The sequence below is a fragment of the Triticum urartu genome, chromosome 7A (assembly GCF_056163025.1).
Source record: "Triticum urartu cultivar PI428250 chromosome 7A, HENAU_Tu73, whole genome shotgun sequence".
Classification (NCBI taxonomy): Eukaryota; Viridiplantae; Streptophyta; class Magnoliopsida; order Poales; family Poaceae; genus Triticum; species Triticum urartu.
This window is the reverse complement of record NC_141879.1, coordinates 279,601,784-279,629,612: the sequence shown is the minus strand read 5'-3', so window position 1 is coordinate 279,629,612 and position 27,829 is coordinate 279,601,784.

The following is a 27,829-nucleotide window of genomic DNA, read 5'->3' as shown; positions in this document are numbered from 1 at the left end:
CTAGTCAACTAGAGGCTTACTAGGGACATGGTGTTGTCTATGTATCCGCACATGTATCTGAGTTTCCTATCAATACAATTCTAGCATGGATAATAAACGATTATCATGAACAAGGAAATATAATAATAAATAATTTATTATTGCCTCTAGGGCATATTTCCAACATCATACCCTCCGATACTACTCATAGATTCATCAAGATAAGCAAACAACTCAATGAAAACAGAATCTGTCAAAAACAGAACAGTCTGTAGTAATCTGCATCAAACGTATACTTCTGTAACCCCAAAAATTCCGAAATAAATTGGTGGACGTGAGGAATTTGTCTATTAATCATCTTAAAAAAGAATCAACCTAATCACACTCTCCAGTAAAAAATGGCAGCAAAACTCGTGAGCGCTAAAGTTTCTGTTTTTTACAGCAAGATCGCAAAGACTTCACCCCAAGTCTTCCCAAAGGTTCTACTTGGCACAAACACTAATTAAAATATAAAAACACAAGCATAAAATAGGATAGATGATTTATTTATTACTAAACAGGAAAAAAACAAGGATCAAAAATAAAACTGGGTGCCTCGCAACAAGCGCTATCGTTTAACGCCCCTAGCTAGGCATGATGATTTCAATGATGCTCGCATAAAAGATAAGAATTGAAACATAATGGGAGCATCATGAAGCATATGACAAGCACATTTAAGTATATCCCACTTCCTATGCATAGGGATTTTGTGAGCAAACAACTTGTGGGAACGAAAATTAACTAGCATAGGAAGGCAAGGCAAACATAACTTCAAGATTTTAAGCACATAGATAGGAAACTTGATATTATTGCTATTCCTACAAGCATATATTCCTCCCTCATAATAATTTTCAGTAGAATCATGAATGAATTCAACAATATAACCATCACATAAAGCATTCTTTTCATGATCTACAAGCATAGAATTTTTATTACTCTCCACACATAAGCAAATTTCTTCTCATTGGAATAGTGGGAGTATCATAAGAAACTCGAATACTACAAATTGTTTCCACATTAAAAGAGTAATGTTCAGAAAAAGGATAATCATAATCATGACAAGTTTTATAAATATAATCATCACTACTTTTTATAGCATAAGTGTCATCACAAACCCACAATTCATCGGATCTCGACAAACACACCGCAAAAGAGTTACATCAAATAGATCTCCCAGAAGATCGAGGAGAACTTTGTATTGAGATCCAAAGAGAGAGAAGAAGCCATCTAGCTAATAGCTATGGACCCGAAGGTCTGAAGTAAACTACTCACACATCATCGGAGAGGCCATGGAGTTGATGTAGAGGCCCTCCGTGATCGATGCCCCCTCCGGCGAAGCTCCGGAAAAGGCCCCAAGATGGGATCCCTTGGGTACAGAAGGTTGCGGCGGTGGAAATAGGGTTTCGTGGTGCTCCTGGATGTTTTCAGGGTATATGATTATATATAGGTGGAAGAAGTACGTCGATGGAGCCACGAGGGGCCCATGAGGGGGAGGGCGCGCCCCCTGCCTCGTGGCCTCCTCGTTGGTTGCTTGACGTCCACTCCAAGTCCTCTGGATCACGTTTGTTCAAAAAAATCACGCTCCCGAAGGTTTCATTCCCTTTGGACTCCGTTTGATATTCATTTTTTGCAAAACACTGAAACATGCAAAAAACAGCAATTTGCACTAGGCCTTGGGTTAATAGGTTAGTCCCAAAAATAATATAAAAGTGTATAATAAATCCCATTAAACATCCAAAACAGAATATATAATAGCATGGAACAATCAAAAATTGTAGATACGTTGGAGATGTATCATTAGCACCTTTTGGATCGACAAAACCCTTTGGTTGCATCATATACAACTCTTCTTTAAGATATCCATTAAGGAATGCAGTTTTGACATCCATTTGCCAAATTTCATAATCATAAAATGCGGCAATTGCTAACATGATTCGACTGACTTAAGCATCGCTACGGGTGAGAAGGTCTCATCGTAGTCAACTCCTTGAACGTGTCGAAAACCTTTTGCAACAAGTCGAGCTTTGTAGACAGTAACATTACTGTCAGTGTCAGTCTTCTTCTTGAAGATCCATTTATTCTCTATGGCCTGCCGGTCATCGGGCAAGTCAACCAAAGTCCACACTTTGTTCTCATACATGGATCCCATCTCAGATTTCATGGCTCAAGACATTTTGCGGAATCTGGGCTCATCATCGCTTCCTCATAGTTCGTAGGTTCGTCATGGTCAAGTAACATGACCTCCAGAACAGGATTAACGTACCACTCTGGTGCGGATCTTACTTTGGTTGACCTATGAGGTTCGGTAGTAACTTGATCAGAAGTTTCATGATCATCATCATTAGCTTCCTCACTTACTGGTGTAGGAATCACTGGAACTGATTTCAGTGATTAACTACTTTCCAATAAGGGAGTAGGTACAATTAACTCATCAAGTTCTACTTTCCTCCCACTCACTTCTTTCAAGAGAAACTCCTTCTCTAGAAAGGATCCATTCTTAGCAACGAATATCTTGCCTTCGGATCTGTGATAGAAGGTGTACCCAACAGTCTCCTTTGGGTATCCTATGAAGACACATTTCTCCGTTTTGGGTACGAGCTTATCAGGTTGAAGCTTTTTCACATAAGCATCGCAGCCCAAACTTTAAGAAACGACAACTTGGGTTTCTTGCCAAACCACAGTTCATAAGGTGTCATCTCAACGAATTTAGTTGGTGCCCTATTTAACGTGAATGCAGCTGTCTCTAAAGCATAACCCCAAGACAATAGCGGTAAATCAGTAAGAGACATCATAGATCGCACCATATCTAGTAAAGTACGATTACGACGTTCGGACACACCATTACGCTGTGGTGTTCCGGGTGGCGTGAGTTGCGAAACTATTCTGCATTGTTTCAAATGAAGACCAAACTCGTTACTCAAATATTCTCCTCCACGATCAGATCATAGAAACTTTATTTTCTTGTTATGATGATTTTCTACTTCACTCTGAAATTCTTTGAACTTTTCAAATGTTTCAAACTTATGTTTCATTAAGTAGATATACCCATATCTGCTCAAATCATCTGTGAAGGTGAGAAAATAACGATATCCGCCGCGAGCCTCAATGTTCCTTGGACCACATACATTAGTATGTATGATTTCCAATTACTCTGTTGCTCGCTCCATTGTTTCGGAGAACGGAGTTTTAGTCATCTTGCCGATGAAGCATGGTTCGCAAGTACCAAGTGATTCCAGAAGTCCATCAGAATGGAGTTTCTTCATGCGCTTTACACCAATATGACCCAAACGGCAGTGCCACAAATAAGTTGCACTATCATTATCAACTTTGCATCTTTTGGCTTCAATACTATGAACATGTGTATCACTACTATCAAGATTTAGTAAAAATAGACCACTCATCAAGGGTGCGTGACCATAAAAGATATTACTCATATAAATAGAACAATCATTATTCTCTGATTTAAATGAATAACCGTCTCGCATCAAACAAGATCCAGATATAATGTTCATGCTAAACGCTGGCACCAAATAACAATTATTTAGGTCTAAAACTAATCCTGAAGGTAGATGTATTGGTAGCGTGCCGACGGCGATCACATCGACTTTGGAACCATTTCCCACGCGCATCATCACCTCGTCCTTAGCCAATCTTCGCTTAATCCGTAGCCCCTGTTTCGAGTTGCAAATGTTAGCAACTAAACCAGTATCAAATACACAGGCACTACTGCGAGCATTAGTAAGGTACACATCAATAACATGTATATCAAATATACCTTTCACTTTGCCATCCTTCTTCTCCGCCAAATACTTGGAGCAGTTCTGCTTCTAGTGACAAGTTCCTTTGCAGTAGAAGCACTCAGTATCAGGCTTAGGTCCAGACTTGGGTTTCTTCACTTGAGAGCATCCGGCTTGCTGTTCTTCATGAAGTTCCCCTTCTTCCATTTACCCTTTTTCTTGAAACTGGTGGTCTTGTTGACCATCAACACTTGATGCTCCATCTTGATCTACCTCCGCAGCCTTTAGCATTGCGAAGAGCTCAGGAATCGTCTTATCCATCCCTTGCATATTATAGTTCATCACGAAGCTCTTGTAGCTTGGTGGCAGTGATTGAAGAACTCTGTCAATAACACCATCATCAGGGAGATCAACTCCCTACTGAGTCAAGTGGTTGTGGTACCCAGACATTCTGAGTATATGTTCGCTAACAGAACTATTCTGCTCCATTTTGAAGCTGTAGAACTTATTGGAGACTTCATATCTCTCAATCTGGGCATTTTCTTGAAATATTAACTTCAACTCCTGGAACATCTCATATGCTCCATGACGTTCAAAACGTTGTTGAAGTCCCGGTTCTAAGCCGTAAAGCATGGCACACTGAACTATCGAGTAGTCATCAGCTTTGCTCTACCAGGTGTTCACAACATCTGGCGTTGCTCCTGCAGCGGGTTTGTCACCTAGCGGTGCTTCTAGGACGTAATTCTTCTATGCAACAATGAGGATAATCCTCAAGTTAAAGACCAGTCCGTGTAGTTGCTACAATCATCTTTCAACTTAGCTTTCTCTAGGAACGCATTAAAATTCAACGGAACAACAGTACGGGCCATCTATCTACAACAACATAGACATGCAAAATACTATCAGGTACTAATTTCATGATAAATTAAAGTTCAATTAATCAAATTACTTAAGAACTCCCACTTAGATAGACATCTCTCTAATCATCTAAGTGATCACGTGATCCATATCAACAAAACCATGTCCGATCATCACGTGAGATGGAGTAGTTTTCAATGGTGAACATCACTATGTTGATCATATCTACTATATGATTCACACTCGACCTTTCGGTCTCTGTGTTCCGAGGCCATATCTGCATATGCTAGGCTCGTCAAGTTTAACCCAAGTATTCCGCGTGTGCAAAACTGGCTTGCACCCGTTGTATGTGAACATAGAGCTTATCACACCCGATCATCATGTTTAGTCTCGGCACGACGAACTGTAGCAACGGTGCATACTCAGGGAGAACACTTATACCTTGAAATTTAGTGAGAGATCATCTTATAATGCTACCGCCGAACTAAGAAAAATAAGATGCATAAAGGATAAACATCACATGCAATCAATATAAGTAATATGATATGGCCATCATCATCTTGTGCCTTTGATCTCCATCTCCAAAGCACAGTTATGATCACCATCGTCACCGGCTTGACTCCTTCATCTCCATCGAAGCATCGTTGTCGCCTCGCCAACTATTGCTTCTACGACTATTGCTACCACTTAGTGATAAAGTAAAGCAATTACATGGCGATTGCATTTCATACAATAAAGCGGCAACCATATGGCTCCTCCAGTTGTTGATAACTGTGTTACAAAACATCATCTCATACAATAAAATTTAGCATCATGTCTTGACCATATCACATCACAACATTCCCTGCAAAAACAAGTTAGATTTCTTGTACTTTGTTGTTGCAAGTTTTACGTGGCTTCTACGGGCTGAGCAAGAACCGTTCTTACCTACGCATCAAAAACCACAACGCGGTATAGTGATTGCTTTTTGATCTTCAGAAAGAACCCTGTTCATTGAATCTGATTCAACTAAAGTTGGAGAAACTGACACCCACCAGCCAACTGTGTGCGAAGCATGTCGGTAGAACCCGTCTTGCGTAAGCGTATGCGTAATGTCGGTCTAGGCCGCTTCATCCAACAATACCGCCGAATCAAGAAACAACTAGTGACGGCAAGCAATATGTATATTCCCACGCCCACAACTCCTTTGTGTTCTACTCGTGCATATAACATTGATATGTCTCCAACGTATCTATAATTTTTTATTGTTCCATGCTATTATATTATCCATCTAGGATGTTTTATATGCATTTATATGGTATTTTATATGACTTTTGGGACTAAACTAGTAACCTAGAGCCAAGTGCCAGTTTCTGTTTTTTCCTTGTTTTTGAGTATCGCAGAAAAGGAAAATCAAACGGAGTCCAATTGACCTGAAATTTCATGGAGATCATTTTTGGACCAGAAGAAGCCCACGGAGTACCGGAGATGGGCCAGAAGAGCCCCGAGGCCACCACGAGGGTGGGGCGCGCCCTACCCCCCTGGGCGCGCCCCCTACCTCGTGGCCGCCTTAGAGGCCCCCCCCCGACTTGTTCCCGACTCCAACGCCTCTTATATAACCCAAAATTTCCAGAAAGAAACCTAGATCGGGAGTTCCGCCGCCGCAAGCCTCCGTAGCCACCAAAAACCAATCTAGACCCGTTCCGGCACCCTGCCGGAGGGGGAATCCCTCTCCGATGGCCATCTTCATCATCCCGGAGCTCTCCATGACGAGGAGGGAATAGTTCACCCTCGGGGATGAGGGTATGTACCAGTAGCTATGTGTTTGATCTCTCTCTCTCTCTTTCTCTCTCTCTCTCTCGTGCTCTTGATTCGACACGATCTTGATGTATCGCAAGCTTTGCTATTATAGTTGGATCTTATGATGTTCCTCCCCCTCTACTCTCTTGTAATGGATTGAGTTTTCCCTTTGAAGTTATCTTATTGGATTGCGTCTTTAAGGATTGAGAACGCTTGATGTATGTCTTACACGTGCTTATCTATGGTGAAAATGGGATATCACGTGATCCACTTGATGTATGTTTTGGTGATCAACTTGCGAGTTCTGGACCTCGTGAACTTATGCATAGGGGTTGGCACACATTTTCGTCTTGACTCTCCGGTAGAAACTTTGGGGCACTCTTTGAAGTTCTTTGTGTTGGTTGAATAGATGAATCTGAGATTGTGTGATGCATATCGTATAATCATACCCACGGATACTTGAGGTGACATTGGAGTATCTAGGTGACATTAGGGTTTTGGTTGATTTGTGTCTTAAGGTGTTATTCTAGTACGAACTCTAGGATAGATTGAACGGAAAGAATAGCTTCATGTTACTTTACTACGGACTCTTGAATAGATCGATCAGAAAGGATAACTTTGAGGTGGTTTCATACCCTACAATAATCTCTCCGTTTGTTCTCCGCTATTAGTGACTTTGGAGTGACTCTTTGTTGCATGTTTAGGGATAGTTATATGATCTAATTATGTTATTATTGTTGAGAGAACTTGCACTAGTGAAAGTATGAACCCTAGGCCTTGTTTCCTAGCATTGCAATACGTTTACGCTCACTTTTATCATTAGTTACCTTGCTGTTTTATATTTTCAGATTACAAAAACCTATATCTACCATCCATATTGCACTTGTATCACCATCTCTTCGCCGAACTAGTGCACCTATACAATTTACCATTGTATTGGGTGTGTTGGGGACACAAGAGACTTTTTGTTATTTGGTTGCAGGGTTGCTTGAGAGAGACCATCTTCATCCTACGCCTCCCACGAATTGATAAACATTAGGTCATCCACTTGAGGGAAATTTGCTACTGTCCTACAAACCTCTGCACTTGGAGGCCCAACAACGTCTATAAGAAGAAGGTTGTGTAGTAGACATCAAGCTCTTTTCTGGCGCCGTTGCCGGGGAGGTTAGCGCTTGAAGGTATATCTTTAGATCTTGCAATCGAATCTTTTAGTTTCTTGTTTTATCACTAGTTTAGTTTATAAAAGAAAACTACAACAAAATGGAATTGAGGGTACCTCATATGCTCCATCTTTTTAATATCTTTCATGAAAATAAGGATTCCGATAATTGTGCCAAAATGCTAGAAGAAGAATGCATTAAAATGTTTGGAACTAAATCTTTGAATGATGAGCATGATTGCAATGTTGTTAGTACAAACTCTTTGAATATCCATAGTACTAATGATGATTGCACTAGTCATGATGAAAATGTCTCTTATAAGCATGTTAATTTTTGTGGAGTGCATAGGTTTTGCAAGTACACATCAAATAGGGAAGATAGATTTTGCAAGAGGCATAAGTATTTAGAAACTAAATGGTTGCAAGAAAGGCTAGATGTTTGTGCTGAAAATTTAAATTTTCTTAGACATCCTTGTGAACTTTGCAATGAATGTGGTCATTTAAATATCCAATGCAAATGGTTTCATGATCGAATCGTGTCCAAAAATTGTGATGACTTGATTTCCCTTGCGCATCATAATGAACTTAGTTTACTTCTGGTTATGAAGAAATGAAATGTATAACTAAGGATATTCCAGAATTTGCCCTTGATAAAGTTCTTGATTTTGATCTAGAGGAAATTTATATGTATTGTGCGGTGAATTGCATTGAAAATCCTTATATTGCCAATTACATAAAGACAAGAAAACAAATAGAAGATGAATAGAAGACTAATGAAAGGGAAGAGACTTCCCAATATCCTCCTATTATTTCTTATGATGAACCAGGTAATGAGGAGGAGCCTTCTATTCAACCAATCTCATTAATAAGGAGCTCTGAAAAGAGGATTAAACCCACACATGATGTGAAGAAGAGAAAGAAAAGACGGAGAAGCAAAGGTAAAAATGTATCCCTCCCAAATGATGTTGCTCCTATTACTCATTGTGATGATGATAATTGTTATATTATTGGTGCTATCCATACTATTAATGATGAAAGTGATGATGCTTATTGTAACATCCCAAATTTTCAATTTGGAATGTTATACATAGGTCATTCATGGATATCATATTGTATTGCATTTCTCGTTCCGCAATCCTCGAAATCCTAAGCAACTCAAGGACCTTCGGAGAGAGTAGGGATTTCCCGGTTTTCATATTTGATTTTTGTCAAATACTGAAATGAGGATTTTTGATTTTAATTATTTTTCTCCCCGAAAAATATTTCATGATAAAATAAATAAGAGGAGATAATATGACTGATCCAAATAATTGAAATATTGGAGGAAAAATATTAAAATCATTTCTTTGATTTTATTTGATTTTTATTCAGATTTTATTTGCATTAGAAAAATTGCATGTTTCCAAAATTGCATTTTAGGGCCAAGAAAATGTTCATCTCGTTCTAAATATTTTATTAGACGGTGAAAATTTGTTTTGGCATTTTTAGATTTTTATTTATTTTTCTAGGATTTTATTTCGGTCGGCGAAATTATTTTAAAAAAAAGTTCCCGCGTCCGACTAGGCCTAAGGCCCAGCCGAGCCAGGCTGCCGCCACCGCCGCCCTGCGCGCGCCTACCGTTGCCGCCGCTCGGACCGGAGTCCGAGTCGGACTCCGCCTCCGCCGCGCCTTGCCCCATCCTCCAAGTCGTGCTGCCCCCGCCCTTTATATATGCCGCCCCCGAGCCCCAACACCACACCACCACCACCGCCTGCCCCGCCGCCCCAAGCCGTAGTCGCCGCCGCCGCCTACCGCAGCCGCCGCTTGCCGCCGCCGCCTGCCTCGCCGCCGCCTACCGCCGCCGCCGAGCCCCGCCGCCCGCGAGTCGCCGCCGCCGCCCAAGCCCACCACGCCGGACCCCCTCGCCGGAGGTATCCACATCGGAATCCGAGCCACCGATTTTTTTTCTAAAACCGTTCGGTTTTTTTAGAAACCCTAGATCTGTTTTTTTAGATCGCTGGTTTTTCTCGGTTCTTCTAGTTAGCGGACGTTCGTCCGAACATTCGTTTTAACGAACGGTCTTCGCCCGTTAGTTACAGCTAACGAACGCTCATTCGTTAGTCTGTTCGTCGGTTTTCTTTTATCGGATTTATTCCACGATTTTTCTGATCGCGATTTCTGATCCGATCTTAGTTTCTGTTTATCTTTTCGCTCGTTACTCGGAATCAGGCGATTCAAGCGCCTAGAGTTTCATCTCGAGACCCTATTTCCGTTTAACCAACTTCAATAAGTTTTTGCTACTGTAAAATTTGACCTAGGTTCAGATTAGTAAACGAAGCTTCTTTCTTTCGCCGTTTGAGTTTCGTTGCTCCGTTTGTTTTGATTCTTTTTGCGAACCGGGGTTCTTAAGTTGAACCTTCTGGTCAACCGCTTCTATTTGAGTTTTTGCTCGTGCATCTCTTGCTTGTTGCTTATGTATGCTACTGTTTGTTTGCGATAGAACACCTAGAGCGTGAAGCGTGCTACTACGAGTCCCTAGGTTTCGCAGACCGTCAGCAAGGCAAGTAACACTTTGATCATATCCCTTTTATCACCCAGTTTTATGCATTAGTTCCAATCCTCAAACATTGCATGATTAGGATGTCATTAATATGTGGGTTGGGAAGTAGTTGATGAGGTACAACCTATTACCCTATTACATTCAAACCCTTGGGAGTTACTTCTACGTTGCTTATATTGCTATGCTATGCTATGCTCGTAGACGTTGTTTGGGTTTGAGTGAAATCCATGACAGATGTGAGATTGTTAATTAATGGTTCAAACTTAAGGTGGCAACTTAAATTAACATCTGGGTGGATTGAGGCACCTGGAGTACCCAGTGTTGCCTGTTTTTTTGGAAATCTCAGAGTACCCGTCTGATCTTCCTATGGACCGCCACCCAGGCTCAAAGGGAACTGAGATGATTCATGCTAGAAACTTCCGTGTGCAGCCACAAGCTATTATGGGCGCTAGCATAGTTGAGTAAGTTACGTGAAGCTCTTGAAGAGGCAGATCAGCAGGTAGTGGGATGTAGGTTTGGTATGGTCTGTCTGGAGTAGAGAGTTAATGTTTCTGAAAGATTGTGTCTCGGTCATCCGTATCTCAAACACCTTGTAGTGTGAGAAATCCAATGGAGGCGATCGAGTTTTGTGGGGAAAAGTGCGCAAACCTCTGCAGAGTGTATAATCTAATCATGGTTAGCCGTGTCCCCGGTTATGGACAATTCCTGAGTATCTAGTATTTGGGTTATCACATGTATCTCATCATTCTTAAATAATATTGTTGGGATGTTAATCACTTTAATTGGGATTGAGTTGTAGGAACTCAATGATGTTTCAACTACCATGATAGTTAAATTAAAATCTATTCCTTTGTTGTGGGGAAAATTTGGCTTTTCGCAAAACTATAACCATAGAGCTTTCCACCAGCCAAATATGCATGTAGTGATAGCTTTATTCTGTTCTTTCTCTACTGTGTTACTTTGCCAGCATATTCCATGTGCTGACCCATTTTCGGGCTACAACGTATTATGTTGCAGACTTTTCAGACGAGGAGTAAGGTTCGTTAGGTCGTTGCCGTGCAGCTCAGCTATGTCGTTGGAGTTGATGGACTCACTTTATCTTCCAAGCCTTCCGCTATTATCGTATTAGATGGCCTTAAGCCATATTATTGTAATAAGTTCTCTTTTGAGACATTCGATATAATAAGTGTGTGATTGCCACTCTGTTATAAATCCTTCGAGTACTGTGTGTGTCAGCATTACCAATCCAGGGATGACACTGAAGCACAGAGACTTGACCATCTGAGGTCGGGTCGCTACAAAGATGGTATCAAAGCACACGCTGAGTGTAGGACACGACCACTAAGATAAACCCTAGGTCACACTTCTCTACTCATTTCTGACTCCTCTCCATTCTCTACTCTTTAGGATGGCGGAGATGAAGCACAAGTTTGCACAACCGGATGAAGACACACCTTTTGGACACCACTTGAAGGAAGTCACTAGGTACTTGAACATTGGAATACGAAGCTTCACCGGAACGTACAACGCCACTTTACCTGAAGAGGAGCGCAGGATGGTTCAAGTACAAGTTCCCGAAAGGACATTCTCGCCAACTTCTAAACCCATAGAGTTTTCTTTTGAAGCACCCACCTGGAGTCTAGGCAAGAGCATGGCAGCCCACATTACCATGGGATGCATTGGAGAGGTCTACAACAGGGAGCTTAAGGACACTATCTACCAAATATGTGGGCGCTGAGACGAGCAATGGGAAGTAATCAGCACCAGGAAGGATAGATCCATTGCAGCTTTCATCTAGGAGTTAAACCAGCACATTCGACGCCAGGAGAACCAGATGTGCGTGGACATGATGGACATGAAGAAGGCAGAGACTAGAATCATCGAGCTGGAGGAAGAACTCAAGTTTACACGCGATGGATATGAGGAGGAAATCAAGACACTACTGGAGAAGAATGATGACTTAGTCAAGAAGATCGGAGTATTCATGGGAGGACCAGCACCAGTGCAAGAAGACGAAGAAGAAGAACCCAAGGAGATACGCCCCGAGGACTACATCATCATCGACGACACCGATTCCGATCCTAGTGATGATGACTTTGAAGACGAAGCTGGAGCTGACATCATGGAGTCTTCCACCGATCAAAATTTCTAGATGACCACCAAATATTAGTAGTATTTCCCCATGTAATTAGTAGTAGATGAACACTTTGCGATAGTCCTAGACCGTTTGTATGCCCTTGCTTGATTGATTGAGTGAAATGTTTGTGTTTGTCTCATGTGCATATGGGTAGTGTTTTCTCATTAGACCCCTTTTCTATTCTGATCTCTTCCATCTAAACCCATCAGATGCCCCCGGGACGTGACACCGGTTTTGCTTTCCCACCGGAGCTCACCCAGTTGATCCAGCAGCAGAATACTTTGATGCAATTGCTAGTTCAGAACCAGGGCAACAACAACAACAACAACCCGCCGCCAGTGGACAACCTAGCCCATTTTCTAAGGTTACAGCCGCCGGTGTTTTTCAGTAGCACCGAGCCTATAGTTGTTGATGATTGGCTACGCCGTATTGGAAGGGAGTTGACCACCGCAGGTTGCACGGATGCTGAGAGGTTGCGCTTTGCCGCACATCAATTGGATGGACCTGCAGCCTCATGGTGGGAGAATTACACAGCCACTTTCCCCATAGCCAACGTCACTTGGTACCAGTTTCAGCAAGCTTTCCGCACGGCCCATGTCTCAACTAGAGCTACGCAGATGAAGAAGCGGGAGTTCCGCAACCTACGTCAGGGGAACCGTACTGTGGCTCAGTACGTGGATAAGTTTAGCAAGTTATCTCGCTATGCCCCTGATGATGTGGCCACAGATGCCGCGAAGCAGGAGAAGTTTATGGAAGGGTTGAATGATGAGATGAGCATGCAATTGATGGTAGCAACCTTCAACAACTACCAGGAGTTGGTAGATAAGGCTCTTATGATTGAAGGGAAGCAGCAGCAGATTGAGAGCCGCAAGAGGAAGTATGGACAGGGGAAGTATAATTCAGGAGCTCAGCAGAAGCCTCGCCTAACCCCGAATTCGGGAGGACTTGTTCATAATCATGGAGGTCACAACCACACTGGAGGAGGATCACATAACCACAATGGTTCTAAGAATGGGAATGGGAATGGAACCAACAATAATCAGAACCGCCCCAATCCAGCCACACCCACCAAAAGAGACCTAAGTCACGTTACTTGCTTCAAGTGTGGGAATACTGGACACTATGCCACGGAGTGCCCTGAAGGAAAGAATGGAAACGGAAATGGGAGCGCGGGGAAGAAGCCTAGTCCATTCAACAAAGGACAAGTGAACCACGTTAACGTGGAGGAGGTTGAAGAGCAGCCAGACGCGGTAATAGGTAAGTTTTTGGTTAAGACATTTACCGCTCTTGTTCTTTTCGATACTGGTGCATCGCATTCATACATATCAAAGGGATTTGTGGATAAGTTTAAACTACCAACCCAAACCCTTAGGACCCCTCTGTTAGTAAGCTCACCCGGAGCAGAATACATGGCTAGCCGATGGTGTGACCAGGTACCCTTGACCATTGGCACACATGTTTTTCCGTCCGACCTAATTATCTTGGAGTCACAAGGATTGGATGTGATATTAGGTATGGACTGGATGTCAAAGTTTGCAGGGAGTATTGACTGTGCTAGTAAGTCGATTTATCTTACCACCCCGGAGGGAAAAAGGATTAAGTATGTGTCTAGGCATGTGCCTAGGAGGAGCCAAGTGAATGCACTTTCGGGAGTTGTTCAGGAGGAAGTGCCTGTAATGAAGGATTATCCGGATGTTTTTCCAGAGGAGTTACCAGGCATGCCACTGGATAGAGACATTGAGTTTTTGATAGAGTTGTTGCCAGGAACAGGACCAATATCCAAGAGACCCTATCGGATGCCCGCAAATGATCTGGAGGAAATTAAGAAACAGATCAAGGAGTTATTGGAAAAAGGATACATTCGAAGAAGTTCATCCCTTGGGGAGCCCCTGTGCTTTTGGTTGAGAAGAAGGACAAATCTCTAAGGATGGTTGTTGATTATCGAGCCTTGAATGAGGTAACGATTAAGAACAAGTACCCACTGCCGATGATCAACGATCTGTTTGACCAGTTGCAAGGAGCTAAGGTGTTCTCAAAGATCGATCTGCGATCAGGATACCATCAATTGAAGATACGTGAGAAGGATATACCAAAGACAGCGTTAACAACGCGGTATGGATTATACGAGTACACGGTCATGTCATTTGGAATGACTAATGCCCCTACTTATTTCATGAGCATGATGAACAAGGTGTTCATGGAGTATTTGGACAAGTTTGTTGTGGTGTTTATTGATGATATTATGGTATACTCGAAGAACGAGGAGGAGCACAAGGAACATTTGCGCTTAGTTCTCGAAAAACTCAGGGGACACCAGTTGTATGCTAAGTTTAGCAAATGCGAGTTTTGGTTGAAGGAGGTCGGATTCCTTGGACATGTTATATCGGGAGAAGGTATAGCAGTAGACCCCAGCAAAATTCAGTCAGTCACTGAATGGTTGGCACCCACCTCAGTTAGCAAGATTCGCAGTTTCCTTGGACTCACAGGTTACTATCGGAGATTCATTGGGAACTTTTCCAAGATTGCAAAGCCAATGACTGAACTGTTAAAGAAGGATATTAAGTTTAAATGGACAGAAGATTGCGAGGCAAGTTTCCAGGAGTTGAAGGAACGGTTGACTACAGCGCCAGTGCTAACACTGCCGGATATACATAGGGAATTCCAAGTGTATTGCGACACCTCTCGCTTAGGACTTGGATGTGTACTTATGCAGGATGGAAGAGTTGTTTCGTATGCCTCACGACAACTAAAACCTCATGAGTTGAACTATGCCACGCATGATTTGGAGTTAGCAGCCGTAGTGCATGCATTAAAGACTTGGAGGCATTACCTTATTGGAAACCGATGTGATGTATACACGGACCATAAGAGTTTGAAGTACATCTTCACCCAGAAGGAACTGAACCTTAGACAAAGGAGATGGTTGGAGCTTATAAAGGATTATGATATGAAGCTACACTATCACCCAGGAAAGGCCAATGTTGTAGCAGATGCCTTGAGCAGGAAGAGTTATGCTAATATCCTTGAAAGTAAGGGATTGCCGAAGGAGTTAGCAGAGAATATCATGGAACTTCGATTGGAGATTGTTCCTAGAGGATTCGTTGCAACAATGGAGGTCCAGTCGACATTGCTAGACAACATTCGGGAAGCTCAGAAGGATGACAAGGAGATTGCCGAGATAAAGGAGAAAATGAGCAAAGGAAAGGCCAAAGGTTTTCGTGAAGATGAGCACAATACCCTATGGTTTGAGGACCGAGTTTATGTGCCCAATAACCAGGAGATCAGGAGGTTAATACTTCAAGAGGCTCATGATTCACCATACTCGATACATCCCGGAAACACCAAGATGTATCTGGATTTGAAGGAACGTTTCTGGTGGACTGGTATGAAAAAGGATATTGCCGAGTATGTAGCCGTATGTGATGTATGTCAGTGAGTGAAGGCAGAACATCAAAAGCCAGCAGGATTATTACAGCCTATGTCGATACCCGAATGGAAGTGGGATAAACTTGGCATGGATTTTATCACTGGATTACCCAGGACTAAAGAAGGATATGATTCCATATGGGTAGTAGTTGATCGCTTGACCAAAGTGGCTCACTTCATCCCAGTGAAAACCACTTATACCAGTGCAAAGTTGGCCAAGATTTATATGTCCAGGATCGTATGTCTGCATGGAGTTCCAAGGACCATCATATCAGATAGAGGAACACAGTTTACCTCAAAGTTCTGGCATCAGTTACATCAGACTTTGGGAACAAGGTTAGAGTTAAGTACAGCTTTTCACCCGCAGACAGATGGACAGACCGAGAGAGTGAAGCAAATTTTGAAGGACATGTTGAGAGCCTGTGCGCTAGATTATGGATCTAGTTGGGATGACAATTTGCCTTACGCAGAGTTCTCGTACAACAATAGCTACCAAGCCAGTTTGAAGATGGCACCGTTTGAAGCCCTGTATGGACGCAGGTGCAGAACACCCTTGATGTGGGATGAGGTAGGAGACCGACAGTTGTTTGGACCAGACTTGATCAAAGAGTCTGAGGAAAAGGTTAAATTGATTCGTGATAGATTGAAGATTGCTCAGTCCAGGCAGAAGAGTTATGCGAACTCAAAACGCAAAGAGGTAACCTATGAAATTGGAGACAGAGTATATCTGCGAGTATCTCCCTTGCGAGGAGTGAAACGTTTTGGAGTTAAGGGGAAATTAGCTCCGAGATTTTTAGGACCGTATCGTGTTTTGGAACGGATGGGAGAAGTTTCCTACAAGTTGGAATTACCCGAGGGATTGTCAGGAGTTCATAATGTGTTTCACATTTAACAGCTGAAGAAGTGTCATGCTGAGATGGCCGATATACCGTTAAGAGATACAGTACCCATGGAGGCAATTCAGTTGGACAATGATTTGACTTACGAGGAGAAGCCAGTAAAGATTCTTGAGTTTGCCAACAGAGTCACCCGTAGTAAGGTTATCAAGTTTTGCAAAGTTTAGTGGAGCCACCATACCGAGGATGAAGCCACCTGGGAACGAGAGGATGATCTTCGCAAAGACCACCCACACCTATTTTCTAGCCAATCTGAATCTCGAGGGCGAGATTCATCTTAAGGGGGGTAGGTTTGTAACATCCCAAATTTTCAATTTGGAATGTTATACATAGGTCATTCATGCATATCATATTGTATTGCATTTCTCGTTCTGCAATCCTCGAAATCCTAAGCAACTCAAGGACCTTCGGAGAGAGTTGGGGATTTCCCGTTTTTCATATTTGATTTTTGTCAAATATTGAAACGAGGATTTTTTATTTTAATTATTTTTCTCCCCGAAAAATATTTCATGATAAAATAAATGAGAGGAGATAATATGACTTCTCCAAATAATTGAAATATTGGAGGAAAAATATTAAAATAATTTCTTTGATTTTATTTGATTTTTATTCGGATTTTATTTGCATTAGAAAAATTGCATGTTTTCAAAATTGCATTTTAGGGCCAAGAAAATGTTCATCTCGTTCTAAATATTTTATTTAGACGGTGAAAATTTGTTTTGGCATTTTTATATCTTTATTTATTTTTCTAGGATTTTATTTCGGTCGGCGAAATTATTTAAAAAAAAAAGTTCCCGCGCCCGACTGGGCCTAAGGCCCAGCCGAGCCAGGCCGCCGCCGCCGCCATGCGCGCGCGCATCGCCGCTCGGACCGGAGTCCGAGTCGGACTCCGCCTCTGCCGCGCCTTGCCCCCTCCTCCAAGTCGCGCCGCCCCCGCCCTTTATATATGCCGCCCCTGAGCCCCAACACCACACCACCACCACCGCCTGCCCTGCCGCCCCAAGCCGCAGCCGCCGCCGCCGCCGCTTGCCGCCGCCGCCGCCTGCCTCGCCGCCGCCGCCTGCCGCCGTCGATCCCCGCCGCCCGCGAGTCGCCGCCGCCGCCCAAGCCCGCCCCGCCGGACCCCCTCGCCGGAGGTATCCGCACCAGAATCCGAGCCGCCGGTTTTTTTCTAAAACCGTTCGGTTTTTTTAGAAACCCTAGATCTGTTTTTTATCGCCGGTTTTTCTCGGTTCTTCTAGTTAGCGGACGTTTGTCCGAACGTTCGTTTTAACGAATGGTCTTCGCCCGTTAGTTACAGCTAACGAACGCTCGTTTGTTCGTCTGTTCGTCAGTTCTCTTTTTTCGGATTTATTCCGCGATTTTTCTGATCGCGATTTCTGATCCGATCTTAGTTTCTGTTTATCTTTTCGCTCGTTAGTTGGAATCAGGCAATTCAAGCGCCTAGAATTTCGTCTCGAGACCCTCTTTCCGTTTAACCAACTTAAATAAGGTTTTGGTATATAAAATTTGACCTAGGTTCGGATTAGCAAACAAAGCTTCTTTCTTTCGCCGTTTGAGTTTCGTTGCTCCGTTTGTTTTGATTCTTTTTGTGAACCGGAGTTCTTAAGTTTAACCTTCTGGTCAACCGCTTCTATTTGAGTTTTTGCTCGTGCATCTCTTGCTTGTTGCTTATGTATGCTACTGTTTGTTTGCGATAGAACACCCGGAGTGCAAAGCGTGCTACTACGATTCCCTAGGTTTCGCAGACCGTCAGCAAGGCAAATAACACTTTGATCATATCCCTTTTATCACCCAGTTTTATGCATTAGTTCCAATCCTCAAACATTGCATGATTAGGATGTCATTAATATGTTGGTTGGGAAGTAGTTGATGAGGTACAACCTATTACCCTATTACATTCAAACCCTTGGGAGTTACTTCTACGCTGCTTATATTGCTATGCTATGCTATGCTCGTAGACGTTGTTTGGGTTTGAGTGAAATCCATGACAGATGTGAGATTGTTAATTAATGGTTCAAACTTAAGGTGGCAACTTAAATTAACATCTGGGTGGATTGAGGCACCTGGAGTACCCAGTGTTACCTGTTTTTTTGGAAATCTCAGAGTACCCGTCTGATCTTCCTATGGACCGCCACCCAGGCTCAAAGGGAACTGAGATGATTCATGCTAGAAACTTCCGTGTGCAGCCACAAGCTATTATGGGCGCTATCATAGTTGAGTAAGTTACGTGAAGCTCTTGAAGAGGCAGATCAGCAGGTAGTGGGATGTAGGTTTGGTATGTTCTGTCCGGAGTAGGGAGTTAATGTTTCTGAAAGACTGTGTCTCGGTCATCCGTATCTCAAACACCTTGTAGTGCGAGAAATCCAACGGAGGCGATCGAGTCTTGTGGGGAAAAGTGCGCAAACCTCTGCAGAGTGTATAATATAATCATGGTTAGCCGTGTCCCCGGTTATGGACAATTCTTGAGTATCTAGTATTTGGGTTATCACATGTATCTCATCATTCTTAAATAATATTGTTGGGATGTTAATCACTTTAATTGGGATTGAGTTGGAGGAACCTTGTCAATGATGTTTCAACTACCATGATAGTTAAATTAAAATATATTCCTTTGTTGTAGGGAAAAATTGGCTTTTCGCAAAACTGTAACCATAGAGCTTTCCACCAGCCAAATATGCATGTAGTGATAGCTTTATTCTGTTCTTGCTCTACTCTGTTACTTTGCCAGCATATTCCATGTGCTGACCCGTTTTCGGGCTGCAACGTATTATGTTGCAGACTTTTCAGACGAGGAGTAAGGTTCGTTAGGTCGTTGCCGTGCAGCTCAGCTATGCCGTTGGAGTTGATGGACTCACTTTATCTTCCAAGCCTTCCGCTGTTATCGTATTAGATGGCCTTAAGCCATATTATTGTAATAAGTTCTCTTTTGAGACATTCGATGTAATAAGTGTGTGATTGCCACTCTGTTATAAATCCTTCGAGTACTGTGTGTGTCAGCATTACCGATCCAGGGATGACACTGAAGCACAGAGACTTGACCATCTGAGGTCGGGTCGCTACACTTATGATATGAAAAGGCCCAAGCTTGGGGATGCTATGTTTGATGAGAATGACATGTTTGAGAATGTATTTTCTGCAATTAATGTTTGTCCCGATCTTGGGGATGCTATGATTAATGAAGATGATATTTTTAGTCTCCCAAGTTTTGATGAGAAAATTTACTATGATAATAGCATGCCTCCTATTTATGATGATTATATTGATGAAAGTGGGTTCGGAAGAGTGTCAACTTTAGGAAGTAATGATCCCACTAAGTCTATGTATGAACAATATTTGATTCTTCTCTGAAATCTTTTATGTATGATTGGTTATCTTTGCAAGTCTCTTTGAATTATCAGTTTGGTTTGGCCTACTAGATTGATGCAGGCAAGAGTCGGTCTACTTGTCACGGATGTGATGCCTATCACGATCATGCCTAGATATTCTCATAATTATTCCCTTTTCTATCAATTGCTCGACAATAATTTGTTCACCCACCGCAATACTTATGCTATCTTGAGAGAAGCCACTAGTGAAACCTATGGCCCTCGGGTCTATTCTCCATTATATTATTCTCCTGTCAACAAGTTATTTATAGTACCATTTATTTTGCTATCTTTACTTTTAATCTTTATTATAAAAATACCAAAAATATTATCTTATCATCTCTATCAGATCTCACTCTCATAAGTGACCGTGAAGGGATTGACAACCCCTTTATCGTGTTGGTTGCGAGGTCCTTATTTGTTTGTGTAGGTACGAGGGACTTGCGTGTGGCCTCCTACTGGATTGATACCTTGGTTCTCAAAAACTGAGGGAAATACTTACGCTACTTTGCTGCATTACCCTTTCCTCTTCAAGGGAAAACCAATGCAGTGCTCAAGAGGTAGCAAGAAGGATTTCTGGCGCTGTTGCCGGGGAGTCTACGCACAAGTCAAGACATACCAAGTACCCATCACAAACTCTTATCCCTCGCATTACATTATTTGCCATTTGCCTCTCGTTTTCCTCTCCCCCACTTCACCCTTGCCGTTTTATTCGCCCTCTTTTTCTGTTCGCTTTTTCTTTCGCTTGCCTCTTGTTTCCCGTGTGTCGTCATGGCTAGTCTTTTATCTACTCCTTTGTCTCCCGATTTTGAAGTCCTCCACTTCAAACGAAGACAGGGAGAAAACTTAAAAAATTCTTGGTATAGGATGATAGAATCTTATCATGGTTGCACTATAGAGGGAGACTCCAAGATTTTGCTTCGCAATTTTTATATTGGGCTAACCATATCCCATAGGCAACTCCTTGATTTTGCCGCCAAAGGGAATTTTATTGATATTGATCCTAGTGTTGCTTATGAAATTATGGAGGGGATAGTAGGAGTACTTCCCCCACAAAAGGGACCACCTCCTACTCAAGAGGGAACCCAAATCTTAGAGAAATTATGCGAATTGCAAAAATCTATTGAACCTCTTAAAAATGTTGGAGGAAACCTTCACCGCATGAATACGTTGATTACACTTTGCAATAAGCGGTTGGATGCTTTAGATCTAAAAATCTCCGTGTATGAAGGGAAACGCAAAGAACCTCCCAGATCTGAGCATAACTCCATTAAAAAGATAAATACCAAAGATGGTAATACCTAGATCTATCCTTGCTTTTATGCCTAGCTAGGGGCGTTAAACGATAGCGCTTGTTGGGAGGCAACCCAATTTTATTTTTGTTTCTTGCTTTTTGATTCTGTTTAGTAATAAATAATTCATCTAGCCTCTGTTTAGATGTGTTTTTATGCTTTTAATTAGTGTTTGTGCCAAGTAGAACCTTTGGGAAGACTTGGGGAAAGTCTTTGCGATCTTGCTGTAAAAAACAGAAACTTTAGCGCTCACGAGATTTGCTGCCATTTTTTACTGGAGAGTGATATTTAGTTAATTATTTTTGAAGATGATTAATAGATAAATTACTCACGTCCATAAATTTATTTTAGAATTTTGGGGTTCCAGAATTATTCGAAATCTACAGATTACTACAGACTATTATGTTTTTGACAGATTCTGTTTTTCGTGTGTTGTTTGCTTATTTTGATGAATCTATGGCTAGTATTTGAGTGTATGAACCATAGAAAAGTTGGAATACAGTAGGTTTAAAACCAATATAAATAAATAATGAGTTAATTACAGTACCTTGAAGTGTGTTTTGTTTTCTTTCGCTAATGGAGCTCACGAGATTTTCTATTCAGTTTTGTGTTGTGAAGTTTTCAAGTTTTGGGTAAAGGTTTGATGGATTATGGAACAAGGAGTGGCAAGAGCCTAAGATTGGGGATGCCCAAGTCACCCCAAGGTAAAATCCAAGGACTACCAAAAGCCTAAGCTTGGGGATTCCCCGGAAGGCATCCCCTCTTTCGTCTTCGTCCATCGGTAACTTTACTTGGAGCTATATTTTTATTCACCACATGATATGTGTTTTGCTTGGAGCGTCTTGTATGATTTGAGTCTTTGCTTTTTAGTTTACCACAATCATCCTTGCTGTACACACCTTTTGAGAGATACACACATGAATTGGAATTCATTAGAATACTCTATGTGCTTCACTTATATCTTTTGAGTTAGATAATTTTGCTCTAGTGCTTCGCTTATATACTTTAGAGCACGGCGGTGGTTTTATTTTATAGAAATAATTGATCTCTCATGCTTCACTTATATTATTTTGAGAGTCTTTAGAACAGCATGGTAATTTGCTTTGGTTATAAAATTAGTCCTAATATGATAGGTATCCAAGATAAAAACCTTAAAGTGCTTTAAATACTAAGAGAAGTTGGACATTTGATAGTTGTTTTGAGATATAAAGGTGGTAATATTAGAGGTATGCTAGTTGAGTAATTGTGAAATTTAGGAATACTTGTGTTGAAGTTTGCAAATCCGGTAGCATGCACGTATGGTAAACGTTGTGTCACAAATTTGAAGCATGAGGTGTTCTTTGATTGCTTTCCTTATGAGTGGCGGTCGGGGACGAGCAATGGTCTTTCCCTACCAATCTATCCCCTTAGGAGCATGCGCGTAGTGCTTGGTTTTGATGACTTGTAGATTTTTGCAATAAGTATGTGAGTTCCTTATGACTAATGTTGATTCCATGGATTATACGCACTCTCACCCTTCCATCATTGCTAGCCTCTTCGGTATCGTGCATTGCCCTTTTTCACCTTGAGAGTTGGTGCAAACTTCGCCGGTGCATCCAAACCCCGTGATATGATACGCTCTATCACACATAAGCCTCCTTATATCTTCCTCAAAACAGCCACCATACCTACCTATTATGGCATTTCCATAGCCATTCCAAGATATATTGCCATGCAACTTTCCACCGTTCCGTTTATTATGACACGCATCATCATTGTCATATTGCCTTGCATGATCATGTAGTTGACATCGTATTTGTGGCAAAGCCACCATGCTTAATTTTTCATACATATCACTCTTGATTCATCGCATATCCTGGTACACCGCTGGAGGCATTCACATAGAGTCATATTTTGTTCTAAGTATTGAGTGTAATTCTTGAGTTGTAAGTAAATAAAGTGTGATGATCATCATTAGAGCATTGTCCCATGTGAGGAAAGGATGATGGATACTATGATTCCCCCACAAGTCGGGATGAGACTCCGGACGAATAAAAAAAGAGAAAAAATAGGCCAAGAAAAAAAAGAAAAAGAGAAGGCCCAAATAAAAAATGAGAGAAAAAGAGAGAAAGGACAAGGTTACTATCCTTTTTCCACACTTGTGCTTCAAAGTAGCACCATGATCTTCATGATAGAGAGCCTCTTATTTTTTCACTTTCATATACTAGTGGGAATTTTTCAGTATAGAACTTGGCTTGTATATTCCAATGATGGGCTTCCTCAAATGCCCTAGGTCTTCGTGAGCAAGCAAGTTGGATGCACACCCACTTAGTTTCTTTGATCAGCTTCCATACATTTATAGCTCTAGTGCATCCGTTGCATGGCAATCCCTACTCCTTGCATTGACATCAATCGGTGGGCATCTCCATAGCCCATTGATTAGCCACGTCAATGTGAGACTTTCTCCTTTTTGTCTTCTCACACAACCTCAATCATTATATTCTATTCCACCCATAGTGTTATGTCCATGGCTCGTGCTCATATATTGCGTAAAAGTTGAAAGAGTTTGAAAAGTCTAAGTATGAAACAATTGCTTGGTTTGTTATCGGGGTTGTGCATGATGAGAGCATTTTGTGTGACGAAAATGAAGCATGGCCAAACTATGTGATTTTTTAGGGATAAGCTTTCTTTGTCTATGTTATTTTGATACGACATAATTTCTTGGTTAGCATACTTGGCGTATTATTATTTTTATGTCCACATTAAACTTTTATCTTGAATCTTTCGGATCGGAACATTCATGCCATAATAAAGAAAATTACATTGAAGAATATGCTAGAAAGCATTCCACATCAAAAATTCTATTTTTTATCATTTACCTACTCGAGGACGAGCATGAATTAAGCTTGGGGATGCTTGATACGTCTCCAACGTATCTATAATTTTTTATTGTTCCATGCTATTATATATTCTGTTTTGGATGTTCAATGGGCTTCATTATACACTTTTATATCATTTTTGGGACTAACCTATTAACCCAAGGCCTAGTGCAAATTGCTGTTTTTTTCTTCCTATTTCAGTGTTTCGCAGAAAAGGAATATCAAACGAAGTCCAAACGGAATGAAACCTTCGGGAGCGTGATTTTTGGAACAAACATGATACAGAGGACTTAGAGTGGACGTCAAGCAACCAACGAGGAGGCCACGAGGCAGGGGCGCGCCTGCCCCTTGAGCGCGCCCTCCCCCCTCGTGGGCCCCTCGTGGCTCCACCGACCTACTTCTTCCTCCTATATATACTCATATACCCCGAAAACATCCAGGAGCACCACGAAACCCTATTTCCACCACTGCAACCTTCTCTACCCAAGAGATCCCATCTTGGGGCCATTTCCGAAACTCCGCCGGAGGGGGCCTCGGTCACGGAGGGCCTCTACATCAACTCCATGGCCTCTCCGATGATGTGTGAGTAGTTTACTTCAGACCTTCGGGTCCATAGCTATTATCTAGATGTCTTCTTCTCTCTCTTTGGATCTCAATTCGAAGTTCTCCTCGATCTTCCGGGAGATTTATTCGATGTAACTCTTTTTGCGATGTGTTTGTCGAGATCCGATGAATTGTGGGTTTATGATCAAGTCTATCTATGAACAATATATGATTCTTCTCTGCAATCTTTTATGTATGATTGGTTATCTTTGCAAGTCTCTTTGAATTATCAGTTTGGTCTGGCCTACTAGATTGATCTTTCTTGCAATGGGAGAAGTGCTTAGCTTTGGGTTCAATCTTGCGGTGTTCGATCCCAGTGACAGAAAGGGAAACAACACGTATTGTATTGTTGCCATCAAGGATAAAAAGATGGGGTTTATATCATATTGCTTGAGTTTATCCCTCTACATCATGTCATCTTACCTAATGTGTTACTCTGTTCTTATGAACTTAATACTCTAGATGCATGCTGGATAGTGGTCGATGTGTGGAGTAATAGTAGTAGATGCAAGCAGGAGTCGATCTACTTGTCACGGACGTGATGCCTATATACATAATCATGCCTAGATATTCTCATAATTATTCGCTTTTCTATCAATTTCTCGACAGTAATTTGTTCACCCACCGTAATACTTATGCTATCTTGAGAGAAGCCACTAGTGAAATCTATGGCCCTCAGGTCTATTCTCCATTATATTAATCTCCTGTCAACAAGTTATTTCTAGTACCGTTTATTTTGCTATCTTTACTTTTAATCATTATTATAAAAATACCAAAAATATTATCTTATCATCTCTATCAGATCTCACTCTCGTAAGTGACCATGAAGGGATTGACAACCCCTTTATCATGTTGGTTGCGAGGTTCTTATTTGTTTGTGTAGGTACGAGGGACTTGCGTGTGGCCTCCTACTGGATTGATACCTTGGTTCTTAAAAACTGAGGGAAATACTTATGCTACTTTGCTGCATCACCCTTTCCTCTTCAAGGGAAAACCAACGCAGTGCTCAAGAGGTAGCAGCTAACAAAGTGTGCAAGCTCCGGCGATCCATCTATGGACTGGTGCAAGCCTCTCGGAGTTGGAATATACACTTTGATAGTGTGATCAAAGCATATGATTTTATACAGACTTTTGGAGAAGCCTGTATTTACAAGGAAGTGAGTGAGAGCTCTGTAGCATTTCTGATATTATATGTAGATGACATATTGTTGATCGAAAATGATATTGAATTTCTGAATAGCATAAAAGGATACTTGAATAAGAATTCCCTATGCTTGTGTTACAAGGTGTGAAGTTGAGTCAGACTCAATGCCCGACCACTGCAGAAGATAGAGAGAAAATGAAAGTCATTCCCTATGCTTCAGCCATAGGTTCTATCATGTATGCAATGTTGTGTACCAGACCTGATGTGTGCCTTGCTATTAGTTTAGTAGGGAGGTACCAAAGTAATCCAGGAGTGGATCACTGGACAGTGGTCAAGAACATCCTGAAATACCTGAAAAGGACTAAGGATACGTTTCTCGTATATGGAGGTGACAAAGAGCTCGTCATAAACGGTTACGTTGATGCAAGCTTTGACACTGATCCGGATGACTCTAAGTCACAAGCCGGATAAGTGTTTTTATTAAATGGTGGAGCTGTCAGTTGGTGCAGTTCCAAACAGAGCGTCGCGGCATGATCTACATGTGAAGCGGAGTACATAGCTGCTTCGGAAGCAGCAAATGAAGGAGTCTGGATGAAGGAGTTCATATCCGATCAAGGTGTAATACCTAGTGCATCGGGTCCAATGAAAATCTTTTGTGACAACACTGGTGCAATTGCCTTGGCAAAGCATTCCGGATTTCACAAAGGAACCAAGAACATCAAGATAAGCTTCAATTCAATTCGCGATCAAGTCAAGGAGGGAGACACAGAGATTTGCAAGATACATACGGATCTAAATGTTGCAGACCCGTTAACTAAGCCTCTCTCACCAGCAAAACATGATCAGCACCAAGACTCCATGGGTGTTAGAATCATTACAATGTAATCTAGATTATTGACTCTAGTGCAAGTGGGAGACAGAAGGAAATATGCCCTAGAGGCAATTAAACTTGTTATTTATATTTCCTTATATCATGATAAATGTTTATTATTCATGCTAGAATTGTATTAACCGGAAACTTAGTACATGTGTGAATACATAGACAAACAGAGTGTCACTAGTATGCCTCTACTTGACTAGCTCGTTGAATCAATGATGGTTATGTTTCCTGACCATAGACATGAGTTGTCATTTGATTAACGGGATCACATCATTAGAGAATGATGTGATTGAATTGACCCATCCGTTAGCTTAGCACGATGATCTTTTAGTTTGTTGCTATTGCTTTCTCCATAACTTATACATGTTCCTATGACTATGAGATCATGCAACTCCCGAATACCGGAGGAACATTTAGTGTGCTATCAAACGTCACAACGTAACTGGGTGACTATAAATATGCTCTACAGGTGTCTCCGATGGTGTTTGTTGAGTTGGCATAGATCGAGATTAGGATTTGTCACTCCGAGTATCGGAGAGGTATCTCTGGGCCCTCTTGGTAATGCACAACACTATAAGCCTTGCAAGCAATGTGACTAATGGGTTAGTTGTGATATGATGCATTACGGAACAAGTAAAGAGACTTGCCGGTAATGAGATTGAACTAGGTATTGAGATACTGACGATCGAATCTTAGGCAAGTAACATACCGATGACAACGGGAACAACGTATGTTGTTGTGCGGTTTGACCGATGAAAATCTTCATAGAATATGTAGGAACCAATATGAGCATCCAGGTTCCGCTATTGGTTATTGACCGAAGATGAGTCTCGGTCATGTCTACATAGTTCTCGAACCCGTAGGGTCCGCACGCTTAATGTTCGGTGACGATCGGTATTATGAGTTTATGTGTTTTGATTTACCGAAGGTAGTTCGGAGTCCCGGATATGATCACGGACATGACGAGGAGTCTCGAAATTGTGGAGACATAAAGATCGATATATTGGAAGCCTATGTCTGGACATCGGAATGGTTCCAAATGAGTTAGGGCATTTTCCAGAGTACCAGGAGGTTACCGGAACCCCCCGGTGAGTATATGGGTCTTATTGGGCCCTAGTGGAATAGAGGAGGGGAA